This window comes from Pipistrellus hanaki (genome assembly GCF_964339955.1).
Source record: "Pipistrellus hanaki genome assembly, chromosome: 2".
Taxonomy (NCBI): Eukaryota; Metazoa; Chordata; class Mammalia; order Chiroptera; family Vespertilionidae; genus Pipistrellus; species Pipistrellus hanaki.
Window position 1 is genome coordinate 61,593,628 of NC_140504.1, and position 22,341 is coordinate 61,615,968.

At 40.0% G+C, this 22,341-nt stretch overlaps 1 long non-coding RNA gene across 1 annotated transcript; it reads right to left on the bottom strand.

The window, feature by feature from the left end:
• Positions 1–6,073: 6,073 nt before the first annotated feature.
• On the bottom strand, positions 6,074–22,341 carry LOC311616432. The gene is made up of 3 exons (XR_014793896.1): positions 22,302–22,341; positions 13,303–13,421; positions 6,074–6,203 (listed from the first exon to the last, which is right to left on the bottom strand). It is a non-coding gene; the product is annotated as an uncharacterized lncRNA (long non-coding RNA).

Genomic DNA, 22,341 nt, shown 5'->3' on the forward strand with positions numbered 1-22,341 from the left:
TCATTCCCTTTGTGCTTCTGCACATTTCTTTTTATTATTATTATTATTATTATTATTATTTATTTTTATTAAATTATTATCTTTTTACATATACCATCCCCCCCTCCCCCATATATGTCCTCCCTCCCCAGAGTTTTTTGTCCATTGCTTGTACTTATATGCATGTATATAAGTCCTTCGGTTGATCTCTTATCTCCCCCAGATCTTCCTCCCCTCCCCGCTGTAATTTGACAGTCTACTTGTTGATATACTGTCACTATATCTATCTTTTGGTTCATCAATTTATAATGTTCTTTATCATCCATAAATGAGTGAGGTCATGTGGTGTTTCTCTTTCATTGACTGGCTTATTTCACTCAGCATGATGTTCTCCAATTCCATCTAGGTTGCTACAGATGACGAGAATTCCTTCTTTTTTATGGCAGCATAGTATTCCATTGTGTAGATATACCATGGTTTTTTGATCTATTCATCTGCTGACGGGCACCTAGGCTGTTTCCAAATCCTAGCTATTGTAAATTGTGCTGCTGTGAATATAGGGGTGCATATATCCTTTCTGATTGGTGTTTCTAGCTTCTTGGGATGTATTCTAGGAGTGGGATTACTGGGTCAAATGGGAGTTCCATTTTCAGTTTTTTGAGGAAGCTCCATACTGTTCTCCACAGTGGTTGCACCGGTCTACATTCCCACCAGCAGTGCATGAGGGTTCCTTTTTCTCCTCAACCTCACCAATACTTGTCGTTTGTTGATTTGTTGATGTTGGCCATTCTGACAGGTGTGAGAAGGTACCACATTGTTGTTTTGATTTGCATCTCTCAGATAATTAGACTTTGAGCATGTTTTCATGTGCCTCTTGGCCTTCCTTCTGTCTTCTTTTGAGAAGATTCTATTTAGATCCATTGCCCATTTAAAAAAATATATATTTTATTGATTTTGTACAGAGAGGAAGGGAGAGAGATAGAGAGTTAGAAACATCGATGAGAGAGAGTCATTGATCAGCTGCCTCTTGCACACTCCCCACTCGGGATATGCCCGCAACCAAGGTACATGCCCTTGACCGGAATTGAACCCGGGACCCTTCAATCCCCAAGCCGATGCTCTATCCATTGAGCCAAACCGGTCCCGTTTCCATTGCCCATTTTTTAATTGGCTCGTTTATCTTCCTTTTATTAAGTTGTATAAGCTGTCTGTAGATGGAGATTAAACCTTTATCAGTGATAACATTTGCAAATATGTTCTCCCATACAGTGGGCTTTCTTGTTGTTTTGTTGATGGTTTCTTTTGCTGTAAAAAGCTTTTTATTTTGATGTAGTCCCATTTGTTTATTTTCTCTTTAGCTTCCATTGCCCTATGGGCAGTATCAGTGAAGAAGTTCTTTTGGCATATGTCTGAGATTTTGCTGCCTGTGGATGCCTCTAGTATTTTTATGGTTTCCCGTCTGATGTTTAAGTCCTGTATCCATTTTGAGTTTATTTTTGTGTATGGTGTAAGTTGGTGATCTAGTTTCATTCCTTTGCACGTATCTGTCCAATTTTCCCAACACCATTTATTGAAGAGACTGTCTTGACTCCATTGTATGTTTGTGCCTCCTTTGTCAAATATTAACTGAGCATAGTGATTTGGGTTGATATCTGGATTTTGTATTCCATTCCATCAATCTCTATGTTTGTTCTTGTGCCAGTACCAGGGTGTTTTGAGGACAGTGGCTTTGTGATACAGCTTGAAGTCTGGTATTGAGATCCCTCCTACTTTACTCTTCTTTCTCGGGAATGCTGTGGCTATTAGGGGTCTTTGGTTGTTCCAAATGAACTTTTGGAGAGTTTTTTCTAGGTCAGTGAAATATGCCGTTGGTATTTTAATGGGGAGTGCATTGCTTTGGGAAGTATGGACATTTTGATGATGTTGATTCTACCAATCCATGAACATGGTATGTTCTTCCATCTGTTTACATCTTCCTCTATCTCTTTTTTTCAGTGTCGTGTAGTTTTCCACATATAGGTCTTCTACCTCCTTAGTTAAGTTTATTCCTAGGTATCTTAATTTTTTGGTGCAATGGTAAATGGGATTGCCTTTTTAGTCTCTGTTTCTGCATGTTCACTATTAGTGTATAGAAATGCCATAGATTTCTTGGCGTTAATTTTGCAAGTTCCCCCTTATCTACTAGAGGCCTGGTGCACGAAATTTGTGCATGGCAAATGTGTCCCTCAGCCCAGCCTCCACCCTCTCCAATCTGGGATCCCTCTCACAATCCAGGACTGCTGGCTCCCAACTGCTCGCCTTCCTACCTGTCTGATTGCCCCTAACTGCTTCTGCCTGCCAGCCCGAACACTCCCTAATCACTCCCCTGCCAGCCTAATTGATGCCTAACATCTCCCCTGCCAGCCTATTTGCCCCCAACTACCCTCCTCTGCCAGCCTGGTCACCTCCAACTGCCCTCCCTTGCAGGCCAGGTTCCCTCCCCACTGCCCTTCCCTGCTGATCAGATTGCTCCCAACTGCCCTCCCTTAGAGGGCTGGTCTCTCTCAACCTCCGTCCTCTGCTGGCCATATTATGGTGGCCATCTTTGTCCACATGGGATAGCCATCTTGTGTTGGAGTGATGGTCAATTTGCATATTACTCTTTTATTAAATTGGATGGTTTTCAAACTTTAGGCAGTTTGAGAATCACCTAGTGGGTGGTTTAAAAGCACTGATTTAATAGTCCATACTGAAGAGAGAAACACATCCACAAAATAAAGCCACACAAGTTTGCAATTTTAATAAGGAGCCCAGGTGATTTTGATGCAAGTAGCCCGAAAGGCAGAGTTTTATTAAAAAGAGGAGAGTAGGGCTTGTTACTTACTGATTTAGCTTCCTTACCCAAAAGTTGAACACCCTGATTTAATGAACAGTTCTTAATCAATCTTGAGTGACTTTTCAGTTTCTATTTCTTCTAGCTTCTTACCAAGTGGTAGTAGCTACTAACCACCTTAAAACATGGACAATAGCAAGAGCTTATTCATGACAAGTCTAGTAATAGCCATCAGCTTCTAAGATTCTAAGACTTATGGTCCAGTTTGCTTCTGATTTTATTTGCTCATGACCACTGAGCTAGTCAGTTCCTTTGGGCTTAGGTTTCTTCATCTGAAGTAGCATTATTGTTCAAGAATCATGCACTTTTAATTTGAAAGAGATTGAAGATTATCCCTCATTGGAAAAACCCGAGTCAGTGAGTTATCTAAGAAGGTAAAACAATAAAGGCCAGAGAGGACTATGAACCTAGCCCGCTTTTCCCTATTATTAATGTTCCTTGGAGTAAGTTTCTTCATCTCCTTTTCTTGAGCCCCTTACAATTCTGAGAAAAATAGAAAGAAGTTTCATATGATGTAAGGTTCAAGTCTACAAAATGATTATTTATAAGGAATGTAGTATTCTATATCAGTTAATTTTCCAAGCAATTTAAATTAAAATGTTTAAAATTTTTAAAAGTAAACTATAAAATAAAAGCATAACTTACCTAGTAAATTAGGTTAGAAACTACTGTAGTGTCATAGTGAATACAATTTAACAACTTCTGGTGGCATTAGAAAATCACGTTGTTTATAAGAGAAGTGAGACTTCCCCTGTATCTTCAAATCATCTTGACCTTCTTTAGCCATAATGAACAACTTGGAGTAGGACCAGACAACTGTGGCTTGCCTCCTACTCCAGGAACTTCTCACTTTTTGCCTCTTGGCTTCTGACAAGCTGCAGAAACTGCTTGGCCCTTGTTGGACAATTCGGAAGAGGTGTGGGTCACCCTCCCCCTTTAAGGGCAATTCAGAGGCATCTACACCAAGAAAAGAGTAAGATGCAAATTGACCATAGCTTTGTGATGCCCACCAGCCAACTAGTATGCAAATTAACCCAACAAGATGGTGGGTTAATTTGCATACACAGGCGCTGAGTGGCCAGGGGCAGGGCCGGATGCTTAGTCATCACCATGGCAATGATGCAGGCATTCTGCCCTGCCCCTCTGGGCAGCATGGCAAGGTGGAAAGGCATCTCCGGTCCAGAGCGAAAAGGTGTTCCAGCCAGAATGAAGATGGTGCTGGCAGCCAGGGGAAGGAAGGCCCATTGCATGAATCTTCATGCATCAGGCCTCTAGTATTTCATAAGGCTCCTCAGAAAGTCAAGATCAAGCACTGGTGCTTATGTGGTATCTAACTCAATCCATCCTTGATTAGCTTTCCTTCCTTCTGTTTCACTTCTCCATCACTCCTGTTCCCTGGGATCACTTCCTAAAGACACAAATTTTACATTGCAAATGCCTATGTAACAAGCCCTGCTCTCCCTGCCCTTTTTAATAAAACTCTGCTGGTTAGGACAGACCAGTCCTATCAACTATACAACTGAAAATATTCAGAATTGAATTTCCTAAAAAAGCCACAAAATTGTTTTACAGCCTTAATTTTTTATCCCATGCTATTACCTTCTAATGTTCAGCCTCACTTTGAAAAGCTAAGCCACGCCGAAACCGGTTTAGCTCAATGGATAGAGCTTGGGGACTGAAGGGACCCAGGTTCGATTCTGGTCAAGGGCATGTACCTTGGTTGCGGGCATATCCCCAGTAGGGGTTGTGCAAGAGGCAACTGATCGATGACTCTCTCTCATTGATGTTTCTAACTCTCTATCTCTCTCCCTTCCTCTCTGTACAAAATCAATAAAAATCAGTTTTCTCAGTTAAATGTCCATGTTTTTTTGTTTGTTTGTTTGTTTGTTTTTTGTCTTTTCACTAGTGTTACTTCCTCCACGAAAAGATATTATCTGTGATAAATAGACCTGGACATTTTGCTGTATTCTTGGGTTGGTTTCCTTTCACAAACATGCAGAATATGCAGTCGTCCTTTTCCCATATAATAAATACCACTTTAACCTTCATAGCTTGTGAGGTTCAAGTTACAAATGAAGCTCAGAGAAATGAAGTAATTAGTGCAAGGTGGAACATGTAAAAAATAAAAGAACTAGAACTTCAATTCTAGTCTTCTGATTCTGAATCCCATGTTCACCTGAAGGTGATTGATCCCAGTCTCAGTTTATTGGTTGTTTCTACCATGGACCCACTAAAATTTCATTAATAGTTGTTTTTTAAAATATTCAAATAAGGGGGCTCCAGTCGCACAATCGGTTAGCGCGCGGTACTTATAAAATATTCAAATAAGGACTCAGAAAAAGATAAGTTACAGGCATACATAGGAGCATTTATCTTTACCCTATCTTAATAGAAAAGAACTCCCTTTTTACCTACTCTATTTTACTAATATATATATATATATATATATATATATATATATATATATATATATATAAACCCTAATATGCAAATAGACCAAACTGCAGAACAACTGGTCACTATGATGTGCGCCGGACACCAGAGGGTGTGCATGGAACAGGGTGGGCCTTGGCTGTGGCTAGAAGGTGGAACAGGTGATCAGGGGCGCCAACCAAGGAGGGGTGCTGGTTGCTGTCATCGGGGTGAGCCTCTGGTGGTTACTGAAAATTCTTTTCTCCCACATGCTGTGGTCAACCTGGCGTTCGCACCTGCTGCTGGTGCGGGCCCCAATCGCTCCACATTGTCATCCATGTGAGTGGGGCCAGTGTCATCAGTGCATGGGAGTGGTGGTGGCAGGAACTGAGGCCTGGGGGCCACAGTGACAAGGGCCGGGCAGGGGACTTGCCTCTGTGCCTACTGGAGCTTCACGGCTCTCAGTTCCTTTCAAGGTGCACTGTACTGGGCCCCTAGTATATACATAATAGACATTCTTTAAAAGACAAAGCCCAACAAAAAACATGGGAAAACTTTCTCTACACAGTAGTAAATAGGTTTTTATATTATGGACTTCTATTATATATGTTACTCTTGTTTGTCAATTTGTTAAAATAGGAAAACACTGCTATTATCTGTTTTAATGAACTGCCAAATTCAATCACTTATAAACCCTCTTCCCCCAGGCACAAATTCATTCCTGCTTTGAGAAGATATAGGTTTTAAAGTTGAACTGGTACTCTGCAAATGACAGATATGCAACCTTTAAAACAATGTAGAAATGCTTGTGTATAACTCCAATTGGCATAAAAAATCTTGAGTCTTCAGCAAAATTAGGTGCCTTTAATTAGTCTTAAGATTTCCTGTTTTAGTTGCTGTAAAACATCTCAACAGATGGATTCCAGAATAGGTCACAGCACTGTGAAAAGAAAAGAAAAACAATTTTCGTCCTTACTTCAGAGGTAGTAAAAGATATGAATTCATCTAACTTAAAAAAATTGTTTATAAGCTGAGTTTCATGTATGAAAGAGAACATCTTAAATTGGCCTTGACTCTTCACGAGTCTAAATCTAGTGCTCCACACAACCTGATCGATTACCTTCATGATTCTAAAAATGACACCATTATCTACTATTTTATTTTTTTACTTGCCAGACTAAAAGTTGTTTCTGTTTTTCTATATGGAAGACAATTGACATATAACATTATATTAGTTTCAGATGTATAACACAAAGATTTAGTATTGTATATACTACAAAATGATCACAATAAGTCTAGTTAACATCCATCACTATACATAATTACAAAATTTATTTTATTTTTTAAATATATTTTATTGATTTTAAAAAAATATATTTTATTGATATTTTACAGAGAGGAAGGGAGAGAGATGGAGAGTTAGAAACATCGATGAGAGAGAGTCATCGACCAGCTGCCTCTTGCACACCCCCTACTGGGTATATGCCCGCAACCAAGGTACATACCCTTGACCGGAATCGAACCCGGGACCCTTCAGTCCACAAGCTGATGCTCTATCCATTGAGCCAAACCAGTTTTGGCTTATTGATTTTTTATACAGAAAGGAAAGTAGAGGGATAGAGTTAGAAACATCAATGAGAGAGAAACACTTATCAGCTGCCTTTGCACACCTCCCACTGCGGATGTGCCCACAACCAAGGTACATGCCCTTGCCTGGAATCAAACTTGGGACCCTTGAGTCTGCAGGCTGACGCTCTATCACCTGAGCCAAACCAGTTAGGGCAAAATTTATTTTCTTGTGATGAGGACTTTTAAGTTCTGCTCTCAGTAACTTTGAAATATGCAATACAGTATTATTTATAGTCTCCATGTTGTATATTACATCCAGGGCTTATTTTACAACTGGAAGCTTGTACCTTTTGACCCCTTCATTCATTTCTCCCACCACCCAGCCGCCCTCCCCCCCCACCTCTGGCAACCACTAATGTCTTCACTGTTATCTAGGAGCTTGGTTTTTATTGTTTCAATTCCACATATAAAGGACATGGTATGGTGTTTGTCTCACTATTTCACTTAGCATGCCTTCAGGGTCCAGCCATGTAATAAACGGGCAAGATTTCATTCATTTTTCTGGCCAAAAAGTATCCCACTGTGTATTTAACCCCTTCATCTATATTCATCCACTGACTGACACCTAGGTTGCTTCCATACTCTGGCTATTGAAAAAATGTTGCAGTGAACATGGGGTACATTGGATAAATATGTGTTTTCATGTTCATTGGATAAATATCCAGAAGTGGAATTGCTAGAACAAATGGTGGTTCTATTTTTAAGTTTTTGAGGAACCTTCACACTGTTTTTCATAATGGCAGTAGAAATTCACACTCCCACCAACAGTGCACAAGAGTTACCTTTTCTCCACATCCTTGCCAACATTTATTTCAAGTCTATTTGATAACAGCCATTCTAACAGGCAGGATATAATATCTCATTGTGGTTTTGATTTGCATTTCCCTGGTGATTAGTGATGTTCAGCATCTTGTCATGTATTTGTTAGCTGTCTGTAAGTCTTCTTTGGAAAAATGTCTCTTCAGATCCTCTACCTATTTTTAAATTGTATTATTATTATTTTTTTGAGTTGTATGAGTTCTTTGTGCATTTGGGGATATGAATCCCTTATCACATATATTATTTGTAAATATTTTCTCCCAGTTAGGTAGCCTTTTCATTTTGTTGATGATTTCCTTTGCTTTGTAGAAGCTTTTTAGTTTGATGTAGTCCTACTAGTTTATTTTTGTTTTTGGAATCAGATTCAACAAATTATCACCAAGACCAATGTCAAGGAACTTACTGCCTATATTTTCTCCCAAGAGTTTATGGTTTCATGTATTACATTCAAGTCTTTGAGTCTATTTTGAGTTAATTTTTGTTTACAGTATATCATAGTTTAATTTCATTCTTTTGCATGTGGCTGTTCAGTTTTCCAGTACCATTTATTGAAGAGACTGTCATTTCCCTATTGAATATTCCTGTTTCTTTTGTTGTAAATTAATTGACCATTATGCATGGTCTTATTTCTAAACTCCCTAATTGTATCTGTGTATTTGTTTTTATGCCAATACCATACTGTTTTGATTACTACAACTTTGTAATATATTATGAAGCCAGGAAGCATTATGCCTCCAGCTTTGTTTTTCTTTCCCAAGATTGCTTTGGCTATTCAGGGTCTTTTGTGATTCTGTACAAATTTTAGATTTCTTTGTTCTATTTCAGTGAAAAATGCCACTGGAATATCTACCACTTTGCTTCTTATTTCCCAGACTAAACTGTTTGATCTTTAGTTTATTCTTTTTATGACAAGATGCAATCACCTTGATAATTTAGACCTTTTATCAGGATTTTTTAAAAACTATCATAACATTATTGTATCTGTTATTTATCTGTCTTAATATATCCATCCATATCTACTCATCCATGTGTCAGCAATGAAGTGATTACTTGGCTCCTCAAGATATATGGACTTCTATGGATACCTTATGACTATTATGGATATAGATATGGTGTATACATGTATATTAAATAGGTAAACTCTTTTTTCTTGCATTGCTAATTCCCTTCTTGATGAAATACAGCATTTTGGACTTTTCTGATCAAACCTGCCTGCTTAAGAATAGTCCATAATGGTTCTTGGATTATAAATGGAGTTATACATATATAGTTTAAAGGAGAAATACAAGTTAGAGAGTCCACACACTAACTATGACACTTTGGAATCATTTGCAATGTTTCTATCAACTCAGGATTTTCTTTGTCATTACAATCAATTCTCATTTGCTTGGAATTTAAGTAGATAGAAAACAGAAAACCACAGAAGTGATCATATTGTGCCTATTTACATATTCCTTCTATACTGTTTATAATGATAGACTGATTCCAGCATCAATCTTTAGGAGCCTTTCACAATTTATACTTCTCCACTCAGCTGGGGCAGAGTTCAGACATGAAGGTTAGAACTTAACTTTTGACTTTAGGCTTAAAGGCCAAACCTCTCTGGATTACATGTCTATTCCCATTTCCACCTTTCTCCTATAAAGGTCATACAGGAAGAGAAAGAAATAAAATCTAACTTATTTTATAATAATTATTCTATGATGAAGCCAATATCCATCCAGAGGGATGGACTGGGATTTGGTCATGCTAGTAAAAGCAAGGATTAATTTAACTCTACTTTCTAAATTGGGTTTAGAAAACTATGGAGTACAGGCTGCCAAGTTCCTTTATGTGGTCACTGTGGTATAGTGAATGCTGATGTACTTGAAAGTCAGCAGACTCCTGTGTCTCAATTCTTGGATTTTAAGTGCTGTTGGCTTCTATAGTGTTTTGGTCATGTACGGTGAGTAGCACACAGGGGCAGCGGTCATTCCAGGGTTATGCAGCAGTGAATGCTAGCATATCTAAAGAGGAGAACCTCTGCCTTGGCTGGTATGGCTCATTTGGTTGGGATGTCATCCCATACACCAAGAGATAGCAGGTTCGATTCCTGGTCAGGGCACATTACGAGGTGTGGGTTCAATCCCAGGTAGCGGCACATGTGGGAACCAACCCATCATGTTTCTCTCTGACATAAAAGTTTCTCTCTCCTTCCCTTCCTCTCTCTAAAATCAAAATTTTAAAAAAGTAAAAACAACCCAACAAACAAACAAACAAACAAACAACAAAAGAAGAAGAAGAAGAAGAAGAAGAAGAAGAAGAAGAAGAAGAAGAAGAAGAAGAAGAAGAAGTAGAAGAAGAAGGAGGAGGAGGGGAAGAAGAAGAGGAAGAAGAAGAAGAAGAAGAAAAACAAGAAGAAGAAGAAGAAGAAGAAGAAGAAGAAGAAGAAGAAGAAGAAGAAGAAGAAGAAGAAGCAGAGAAGGAGGAGGAGGAGGAGAAGAAAGGGAATTCCCCTAAAAAGTACTAGGGAATCTGATATTCTGGGTTGTTGGCCTGACCCTGCCATTTGCTGTCTGACCTTTGGCAAGGAAGGAAACTAGCATTTATATTTTGTGTACCAAGTCACAATACATTTTGATACTTTCAACCACATTATTTCTAGAGAAAAAAAGACTCAAAATGAAATAAATTGCTTTAAAATCTATAGCATAGAAATAGAGGAACCATGCAAAGCTATGGCCTCACTCTAAGGCTTAAGTTCTTTCTATTATAGCCAAACCTCTCTGAACTCACGTTACTTCTCCAAGTTGTAACTGTGAAATAGGAGTGTTTAGTGCAAGGATCAATTAAGTGTTTTGAATGATCTAGTGTTATAACCTCCCCAAGATCATCAGTTTTCAGATAGTGCTAATTGTTCTTAAGTAGAGCCACAATCTTACTTGATTAGTCTGGTGGCATAGAGCTCATGGCAGTGTGGCACTTCTGGTTGATCATTCTCTTGCTTTAAACACTATAATCCTGTTAATGTAATTAAAAAAATAAAAAAAACCCATCAGTTTTCCCCTAACCCCATTATGTTAATTCAAACTCAGCTTCCAATCAACTAATTTTTTTTTTTAATGCTGCTATTAGGCATAATTTGCTCATCTTATGTTTCTGTTGCCTTTTTTAGCTGAAGTATCACTTCCTTATTATTAAACTAGAGGCCTGATGCACGAAATTGGGGCAAGAGTAGGCCTTCTTTCCCCCTGACTGCCTGCACCGGCTTCCCTCTGGCGCCCAGGACCCTGGCTTCCCTGGAAACCCTGGCTTCATCCAGAAGGTCATCCGATAAAATTAGCATATTAAGCTTTTATTACTATTGATACTTACTATTTTTCTATGATAATGCTCAGGGCTCTAAGAAGAATTAAGATTTCATTCCTGCCCCTAAGAATTTCATTGTATGTATGGAACATAGACAAATGAACTGGATAAATACTCAAAATTAAGAAAAGGGAGAAGAGCATTTTGTCAGAATGAATGAAGAAGGATTTTGACAGGCATGTTCATAATTACAAACAATTTAAATGTGATTTGCATTGGTAGGCAGTAGAATGACTGCTTAAAGTATAGGTCCACAGATAACTGTTACTTGGTTTTATTATTTTCTTAAAGCAACTCTCACAGTGTCTCGCACAAAGAAGAGTATTATTGTCTTACTCATAGGGGAGAGGACTGTGTTTCTGCAACAGTACAGGTTACTGGGCCCAAGGTATACACTAAACTACAAACTCATGTTTCATTGCTAAACCACATCTAATATCTCAAAAATTCCCAGCTCACAAAATAACCACTCCTTCTGCTACCAATACTTAATTCTAACTTATATGAAGCATTTCTTCTTTATAAATGGTCATTTTAAAGGAATATTTTTATCCCTCATAGCCTAAAAGAGTTTTCTACCATAAAGATAAGTTGTTTTTCTTTGGAACTAAGAAAGGGATGGTAGTATCTTTTTTATAATGGTTGTTGAGCTAATTCTAAAAAGACAAAAGTTTTGCTCTAGCTAGTTTGGTGCAGTAGATAGAACATCGGCCCGCAGACAGAAGGGTCCCAGATCAATTCCAGTCAATTCCTGCAACACATGCCCGGGTTTCAGGCTCAGTTTCCAGTAGGGGGTGTACAGGAGGCAGCCAATCAATGATTCTCTTTCATCATTGATGTTTCTATCTCTCCTTTCCTCTCAGAAATAAAAAAACACACATATATATTTAAAAAATAATAATTTAAAAACAAGTAAAAGTGAAAACTTCTATTGTGGTATAGGGTTGATCTAGGCTGAGGAGGAAAGAGAATGAAACACTGAGACCCAGGAACCTCATAGGGTGGGGCTGACAGAAAGCCAAGGCTGTAGGCTCCACACTGAAACTCAGCCACATCCAAGCTGAGCACAGAGGTTCTTGAATAAGGCTGTCTCCAGGCAAAGACACAGCTCATCCTCACAGCCAATTGGCCTGGAGGTCAATTCCTCCCAGTGATACCAAGAACAATTAAGACTTAACTACAAAAGGCTATACACACAGTCCACAAAGGGGTGCACCAAGAGTTTCCACTTCAGGTAACTGGGAGGCTGATCCAGAGAACCATATAGGACACCTTAACACACAAAGCCACTCTACCAACTCAGGGATGCAGCGAAAATACCAAGACAAGGAAACAGATCACAAAAGAAAGAAATGGAGGACAAAAAGCAACTAGATATAGAGTTCAAAACCACCCTTATAAGGTTTTTCAAGAATTTCCTAGAAAAGGCCGATAAAATAAATGAGACCTATGAGGATATGACAAGGGATCAACTAGAAATAAAGAGTATATTGTCTGAAGTAAAAAATATTATACAGAGTCCTAAAAACAGAATGTAAGATTGCAAGAATCAAGTCAAAGACTTGGAACACATAGAGCCAGAGGACACTCCTCACAGAAGCAAGAAGACAAGAGAATCGAGAAAGTTGAAGATAATGTAAAAAACCTTCAGGACAACTTCAAGCGAACCAACATCAGAATTATGGGCGTCCCAGAAGATGAGAGAGAGCAAGATACCGAAAACATATTGAAAGAAATAGTGAAAGAAAACAACAAGTATGTAACTATCAACAAGTGAATCTAAAAACCAAGGGAATTAAAAAACCTGATGAACAGTATTAACTGTTGAATATAATAGAATCAGAGGTATGGAAGGGGAGTGGACTAATGATTCTCGGGGAAAAGAAGAGTGGGGGATGCAGGAAGAGACTGAACATAAACTGTGCACCTATGGATGAGGACAATGGGGGGGTGGGGAAAGGGCATAGAGTGGGGTGGGAACCTGGGGGAGGGGGAAAAATGAGGAACTTTTGTAATAATATGAACAATAAAGATTTATTTTTTTACAAAGTTAAAAATAATTTAAAAAATAAATGGAAGGAAAAAATAAAAGCATTGATGGGTTGTACCAATAAATCTTGGCTAAGTGCATAATCTTCCAAACTTTCCTAATTTTAGTCTAAAGGCTGAGAAATGACAAGCAACACTGATTTAATATTAAAAGTTGAGAATCTATAAAGCTATAAAAACAATTCAACTCTTACCTTACAGGAAACAACTGAGGAAAACATTCTTGCGTTTTAGAGGCAACAAATTTCTGGATCTCAAGCACTTGTTTTAAAAGATGTCCCATGGAAGATTTGTCAATTTTTGTTAACAACATCTGCAAAAAAGAAACAACTAAATGAATTCATGTATGCAACATATGAAGCATACACTATGTGCTTTAGCTACATAGGAGTATACTACTTGAATTAAAAACTAGTGAAAAGGACCCTAAAGCCATATTTGCAACTACCATATACCAAATGTTTCATATCATCACTCTGTATCTGTGATCAAAGAAATATGTTAGTAATATTGGGTGGAGTTGATTCATATAAAATTGGCAACTTATAATCATTCTTGACACACAAAATGGTTTCATCTCACATGTAACCTAAAGGAAAAATTAGAAATCCAGTTTCAGTAGGATGTATCCACTATTCCAAGTTTTATATAATTACATTGCAAGTAAGCCTAGAACTTATTAGGCTTACTAGTAAGTAATAACATTGAATAATTTACTAATTCAAAGACAATTACATACTACAGGTAAGGCCAAGGTATGGCTGATTATTAAATCAATTAAAAAGTAAAACCTTGATCTGTCAGATTTTCCTGTGGAATTTGTATAACATTAAATTTCCTGACTCATCATTCATACTTTTCAGTTATAAAATGTAGATCAGCAGAGGGAGTGAGAAGCAAAAAGTGTGTGTTTTCTAATGACCTGTGAGATCTGCGAAATGGAAGTCTTTCCTTTTCAAGGCAAATACTAATATTTATTTATTTTTATTTTTTTAAACTTTTGTTATTATTATTTTAAATCTTTATTGTTTAGATTATTACAATTGTTCCTCTTTTTTTCCTCCATAGCTCCCCTCCACCTGGTTTCCACCCCACCCCATTCCCTTACACCCCTTTCTCCATTGTCATTCATAGGTGTATGATTTTTGTCCAGTCTCTTCATGAACCCTCCACACCCTTTTATGCCATGGATTGTCAGTCCATTCCCTTTCTATGCCCCTGATTCTATTATACTCATCAGTCCATTCTGTTCTTCAGATTTTTTATTCACTTGATTTTTAGGTTGAGTTATTGATAGATATGTATTTGTTGTTCATAATTTTTATCTTTGCCTTTTTCTTCTTCTTCCTCTTCTTAAAGAATACCTTTCAGCATTTTATATAATACTGGTTTGGTGGTAATGAACTCCTTTAGCTTTTTCTTATCTGTGAAGCTCTTAATCTGGCCTTTAATTCTGAATGATAGCTTTGCTAGGTAAGGTAATCTTGGTTGCAGATTCCTGCTATTCATCACTTTGAATATTTCTTGCCACTCCCTTCTGGCCTGCATAATTTCTGTTGAGAAATCAGCTGACAGTCATATGGGTGCTCCCTTATAGGTAACTAACTTTTTTTCTCTTGATGCTTTTAATATTCTCTCTTTGTTGTTAGCCTGTGGCATTTTAATTATGATATGTCTTGATGTGGTCCTCTTTGGATTCCTTTTGTTTGGGGTTCTGTGTGCTTCCTGGACTTGTAAGTCTATTTCTTTCACCAGGTTGGGGAAGATTTTTTGTCCTAATTTCTTCAAATAGTTTTCAGTATCTTGCTCTCTCACTTCTTCTGGCACCCCCATAATTCAGATGTTGGTATGCTTGAAGTTGTCCCAGAGGCTCCTTACACTATCTTCATATTTTTGGATTCTTTTTTCTTTTTTCTTTTCTGGTTGGGTGTTTTTTGCTTCTTTGTATTTCAAATCTTTGACTTGATTCTTGCAATCCTCTAGTCTGCTGTTGAGTCTCTGTATAATATTTTTTTATTTCAGTCAGTGTATGCTTAATATCTAGTTGGTCCTTTTTCATATCCTCAAGGGTCTCATTAAATTTAATGGCCTTTTCTAGTAAATTCTTGAAAAACCTTATGACCATGCTTTTGATCTCTATGTCTAGTCATTTGCGTTCCTCCATTTCTTTTATTGGTGACCTGTTTCTCTTTCTCCACAATTTGGCTGCTTCCCTGAATTGATAGAGTGGCTTCATGTGGTAGATGTGCTATAGGGCCCAGTGACATGACCTCCCCAGTTACCTGAGGTGGACACTCTCGGTGCACCCCTTTGTGGGCTGTGTGCACAGTCTTGTTGTAGTTAAGCCTCGATTGTTGTTGGTATCACTGGAGAGAATTGACCTCCAGGCCAAATGGCTGAGGGATCAGCTCTGTCTACGTTGGAAGAACTTCTGTGCTGGAAACACCCTTATGAGGCAGACTTGCTTCAAAGGGGGCTGTGGTGCTCACTGAGTGTGCTACCTGAGTGTGTCACTTATGGATCTGAGGAGTTGTAATCTGGATGGTCCTACTATGACCCCTTTGTATACTGGCTCTTAGATCTCCAAGGAGGCCACCCAGCAGGAACTACAGAGAGATCTGCAGATTCCTCTTCTTTTTTGGGGTTTTGGAGATTCCCAGATGAGGCCCAGCTGTGAAGCAATGGAAGCTGCTAGGGAGCCTTGGGCCTTCTTTTGGATGTTCTGGGTCTCTCTGACCCACTTGCAGTTTGTTAGGTAAGTTTAGATTTCAAAGGACCAGGCCATCCACATGCAAAAGCCTTTGTGTATAGCTTAGATGGGGCAGAGTCTCAGGTTGGAGCAAACAGAAATGGCTTCCTGTTAACCTTGCCCCAGAGGCCCTGGGTCTCAGTGTCCCATGGTAATCTCTGCAAGCAGCTGTGAGAGAAAGCTGCCCTTGTGTTTCACCCACTGCCAGACATTCCAGTTTCTCCCCATATGTGTCTGGGTCCCTAGAGTATCGTCTGGAAATGGAGTTCAGAGCAATTGGGAGTTTGTATCTACCTCCTGCTTGAAAAAGACAGCTGTGTACTCAGTTTCCAGCCCTCTGCATCTGCGCACCTCCATACCTCTGCACTTTACTTCCCCAGCTCCTCTGAGTCTCAGAGTGCTTTTCTCTTCCCTTCTAGTTGTAAAATTTACACTCAGCCAGCCTTCCTGTGGTGCTGGTTGATGTCTTTTGATATCCATCTTTTAGTTGTAGTTTTAAAGTGGTTGTGTGAGTCAGCAAGTTCAGGTGTTTGCCTATTCTGCCATCTTGTTGTTTCTTTTTTCTTCTAAATGCTGATATTTAAAAGAAGGAATAATCCCTTTAGTACAAACTCTTTTTCAGAAAGGGTTTAATGGTGGGGTTTTGGTGCTAAAACTGAAGAAAATATGTGATTTCATAAACTGATACATATGATACCAAATCAGGAATATTATCATTTTTAAAAAACCCAGTTTGGCATTATTTTGCTGGAAATAGCCCTTTCTTGGCAGTACAGCATTTTCAGGGCTCCCCAGGATTCGCCCTTCTATTCATCACTTATCATTTTTTATTTAAAAAGTTACTTCCTTCTTTGTCTTCATCCCGCCCTCCCCACCTTCGCCAGTATTCTCCTCTCCAACCTTCCCCCCTCTTTCTTATCATTTGGGAGGGAAGGGGCCAGTTACCCTTGTGTTCCCTGGACAGGGTGGAAGAGAAGCAAAGAGGGGCTTCTCCTTAGTGGCACTGACTGTACCCACAAACATTGGAAGAGCTAAGATGTCTTATCTCATTGCCCCCTCGCTCCATATGAACACATTCAAAAGTTCCTCAAAGGAAGTTTTCTCATAAATGTGTTCTCAGGAAAACATTAATGACAAACTTTAAAAAAAAATCCTCACCCAGGATATTGATTTTAGAGAGGACGAGAGAGAGAGAGAGAGAGAGAGAGAGAGAGAGAGAGAGAGAGAGAAAGAGAGAGAGAGAGAGATGGATATAAATATCAAATGGTTGGCTTTTTTAGATCCTGACTGGAAATCAAACCACAACCTAGTATGTGCCCTGACCAGGAATGAAACCCGAAATCCTTTTGGTGCATGGAACAACACTTCAACCAGCTGAGCAACCTGGTCAGGGCAATGATAAACATTTTAATGACTCATTCCTCTCAACATAAATTCACCAAAGAATAAAGTCTTTAGAAAAGGGACTAAATCTCTAATTGTGAAATTCCAAGCTCTTACATAGGGTACATTGTTTTCTTAGGGGAAGGAGGGTCTTAAATAGCGGAGTAGGTAGCTGAATTCAAATAATATCCAAAACATGAGAAAGGCTTAGGAAACAGTTAAATCAAGACTCTGACAATTATTAGTTAAGTGTCCTTAACTAATTTTTAGGCATATTCAATTGCTTTAAAATGCTATAGGATCTGGATTAATATGTTTAACCATATTTGATATTCATAATTTGATGTTCAGAACATAGAGAATTATATGTAACAGGCTTTAGTTAAGAAGGCAGATGGAATAGACACACACACACACACACACACACACACACAGACACACACACAGAGTCATGAATCACATAATGATGTTTCAGTCAAGGACTGACTTTATATACAATGGTGGTATCATATAATTATAGTGGAGCTCAGTGATAACATAGCCATAGTAATATCATAGTGCAACACATTACTCAGGTGTTTGTGGCAATGCTGTTGTAAAAAATACTACTGCACAGCCAGTTATATGAAAGTATAGCATATACAATTACAGTACAGTAGTAGTCCACACCAAATAGGTTTGTGTAAGTGCACGCTGTGATGTTTATGCAACAACGAAATCACCTAATGACACATTTCTCAGAATGCATCTCTGTCATTGTAGCACATTATTGTGTGTGTAATTTTCATTTACTATATGTTTATGTATAGACAAACACACAAACACACACACACACACACACACACACACACACACACATATATATATATATATATACACACATACATGCATACATATATAAAAATGAATATAGTTCAATGGAGAGATTTGATCCTCAGCTACATAGAAAACACAATTCAGAGGACTTGTACTGAGGGTCCCAGTGGGTGAGGCTGAATTTTCAGTTTGCTGACAGAATAGACTTCATCTGTATACCTAGGCATTTGCCTCCCTAGCCTGCTCTAGAAGCACATATGCTATACATTCTCAATAAGGAATGGAGTTGGAGCTCTCCAATCACTAAGATGTCATGTTTAGGTGCTCTGGACATTGATCTCCTTAACACTCACATCCACCTAGACTGGGAATGGACATTTCCTAGCTTCTTCTGTAAAGCAGATTCTTCGGCAGTATGATGTGGCTCCGACCCTTTAGGAAGACCACAGCAGGGCCCTCAAGTCCTGCATAACTTGGAAGGTTCTTATAATGTAGCATTGCTTTGTGTGAAGTAGCTTTATCTTGGGAGATGAGGTTGGGGCTGGCATAGGTAAAGTACACCGTGCCCCTGGGTTTGCATTAAAGTAACATATTCCACATCGATCAAGGGCAGCATAAGAAGTCAGCTGCTTTCAGAATCCAAACTGAGGAACCAGAATAAAGATTCCTATCTCGAGAACTCACCTAGGTGCCTTTAAAGTATCCCTAGCATTTCAGCTCATGGTCTGTGTGAGCACGTGTGTGCTAGAGAACGAGAGAGAATTTGAGTTGTGTGGAACCAGCAGTGTGCTAGTCACTGTGAGAGGAAAAAAGCCCGGATTTGGGTGTTTGCTGATTTCTGTGGTGTAAGTACTTCCACCATGGCTGATTTGATGCTGCCAGTGACTTAGCAACCTGCTGAGACAGTTTTAGGATATTTAAAAGTGACTGTCATCACCAGTGTAAGTTGAATCCAGTATTCAGCTGCCTTGAACCTCCTTTTGCCTACCTTTGTTTCTTTCTCAGTTATCATTTGTCTCTTCTCAGAACTCCTCAGCCAGAAAGAGTAGGCTTTCTTTTCATCCCGATGTATCACATGCTTATTCTATTATGGAGTGGTAGGCCTCTTGGCTAGAGGCATCATATAACTTATTATCCAAAACAGAACTATTTTGAGAGTAAAAAGGAGCACTCCCAATTATTCATCAGGACAACAAGAATGAATCAGGGCTGTCCAAAGAACTGAAATGTATGATTACCAGATGTGTGGCCTAGTGTTAATCATCAGAAATTGTATCTTCTATAAAATACGGGAGATACGCTATGACCTGAGTTTTCCATGCTTTCTTCTCAAAGAAATTTAGGAATCTTTTCCATCCATGCCTGTTTCTTAACCCTGTTTTCTTGTTAAATAGGCCTCCAATATGGAGGACTACAAAGAATCATCTAGTTATTTAATGTTTTCTTACTTTATTTTATCTAATAAACAGGGAATATGCTAATTTACTGTCACACCCTCACAAAGGTGGCGGTGTGCACAGCAAATAAGGAGGGAATGTGCTAACTGACTGCCATGCCCTCAAAGACGGGGTCACCGTCTGCCTCAAGATTGAGGCACCCAGTCCTCTCATCCCTCCAGCCACCCAGGGCTGGCCTGAGGCACAGGCAAACCTCAGATGGCAGCTGCCCAGCCACTCAGGGCCATCAGATAACTAGGGCTGGTAGTGGCAGCAGCATAGGTAAGATGGGGGTGTTGCCTTCCCCTGATCGCCAGTTCACTTTCCACCCCTGACAGTTCCTGAACTTTGAAAAGGGACAGGCGGTGCTGAGGGACGGCCCCCGTCAGTGCATGAATTTTCATGCACCAGGCCTCTAGTCTATTAATAAATATCCTAACAAGTTATTGAAAGGAGAGGCCTGTCTTTGAAGTCAGACTAGGATAAACATTCAAGCCTGGAGTGTCTGTTTTGAAGGCAGTGGATTGGGGGGCAGGCAGTATTGGATTTTAATGGGGTTACCAGCTCTTCCTGGTTCACCTGAAACTATACTGACTTTAAACCTAAAATTCTGCATCCCAGGAACTCTCATGGTTCTGGGAAAACTGAGATGGTTAGTCAGCATACAACCCAGCTGGACTGTGAAAAAGATCACACCTCACGTAACAGTGCATTTCATCTGGATGGAGCAGCTCTCCTCAGGGTACGTGTTAGAGGACAAATACCTAGCGATGTTTTTTTGTTTTGCTTTGCTCTGTGTCTCCACTGTTCTACTTTATTTCCAGCTATGCAGACTCACCATCTGTTTCGTAGAAACATCTGGGTGACGCATTGGTCTTTTAAGTCGTCTCAGTAATGGAATTAATTACGGGGCACAACATAAGAATTGTGAGGGTTGATCTGATATAATCCTCCTTCCCTTACATGAGCCCCTATCAAGATTCTTTAAAGAAAACCTCTGTAAACTTCTCACCAAGGAAAGCCCACGTTGCCAAAGGTGGACCTGATTTTCCTGTGACTTCATTTGGAATATTCACTGCGACCAGAGGCAGAGGATCAAGCAAGCTGTGCACTCCATCCACCCCCCAGGGACCAGCACGAAACTGTTCCCTCACAAAGGCTTTATTGACACTGGCCTAGTAAGAACCTCATTCCTTAAAACATAGTGTGAGTTTAATGCCGATGACAGGGGTGGATGGCAAGTGCAGAACCACACCTTCTACTCCCTGAGGTGGTTCAGCTGGTGTCATGGCAGCACAGGTTTCTCTCTGCAGCCTGAGAGGTACAACCCTGACTGGCAGGAAACAGCTCTAGAGGGACCTACTTGGTCTCAGGGATTCATTCCAACTCTGCCACCTCTGCCACAGCTGCCCCATTATACCAGACAGAATAAATGACTCTTACAGAGGCAGGCTTGAGATGACATCAACTTTTTCCATCTGGAAAAAAATTGAAATCACCATCGTTTGGGTAGTTTTGTACGGAATAAAGTAGTTCTGACTTGATACAATAGATGCCTTTTTCCACTTGCACCAGATGGTACATACAGAGCACCTTAAACCACACACCTCTTTCCTAAGTTGGCAGGCCCTTCCAATTCTTCTTGAAACAGTATATATTCAATGTACTGGGTGGGAGGGAGGGATTAATGAGCTTCAGTTCTTCCTTTAATTCCACCCTACCTCTCTACCTCTCCCTACTCATAAGTGAGTCATATTGGACACAGCAGTAGGCAGAACAAGGATTGGGAGCCATCACAATACCTGGCACATAGTAGGGATAATGAATAAGACCTGGTTTTCTGGCCCTGGCTGGGTTGTAAACTAGCTGTGCAACCTCAGTGTCATTTTACCTCTTTGACTCTATATATATTACTAGAGGCCCGGTGCACGAAATTCATGCTAAGGGGTGGGGGTCTCCAATCTGGGACCTCTCGAGAGATATCTGACTGCCTATTTAGGTCCGATCCTAGTAGTCTGACAAGCAGTCTGACATCCCTATCATAATTCAGGACTGCTGGCTCACATTTGCTCGCCTGCCTGCCTTCCTGATTGCCCCTAACCACTTCTGCATGTCAGCTTGATCACTCCCTAACCACCCCCATGCCAGCCTGATTGATATCTAACTGCCCCCCTGCCATCCTGTTTGCCGCCCACTTCCCTTCTCTGCTGGCCTGGTCACCATTATTTGCCCTCCCTTGCAGGGTTGATCGCCTACAACTGCCCTCCCTTGCAGGCCTGGTGCCTCCCAACTGCCCTCCCCTGCTGGCCATCTTGTGGTGGCCACCTTGTGTCCACATGGGGGCAGTCATCTTTGACCACATGGGCTCAGCCATATTGTGTGTTGGATTGATGGTCAACCTGCATATTACTCTTTTATTAGATAGGATAGAGGGCTGATGCATGGGTAGGGGCCAGCTGGTTTGCCCTGAAAGGTGGGGAAGCCTGGGTGAGGGGCCTGTGGTGGTTTTCAGGCCGGCCATGCCCCCTGGTGACCAAGTGGAGGCCCTGGTATCTGAAGTTTATTTACCTTCTACAATTGAATCTTTTTAGCTTGGAGTGGATTCAAGCCTTCTGCTACCTACGTGGTGGCAGCCATTTCTGTTTGGATTTGTTTATCTTCTATAATTCAATTTTGTAGCTTTGAGTGGAGGCTTAGGCCAGCAAGGGCAGGCAGAAAGCCTGGCTTCGTCTGTTGCCTGGGAAATCCAAGCCTCTCTCCTGCTCTCTGTGGCTGTAGTCATCTTGGTTCGGTTTATTTGCATACTCACTCTGATTGGCTGGTGGGTGTGGCTGGTGGTCATGGCTGGT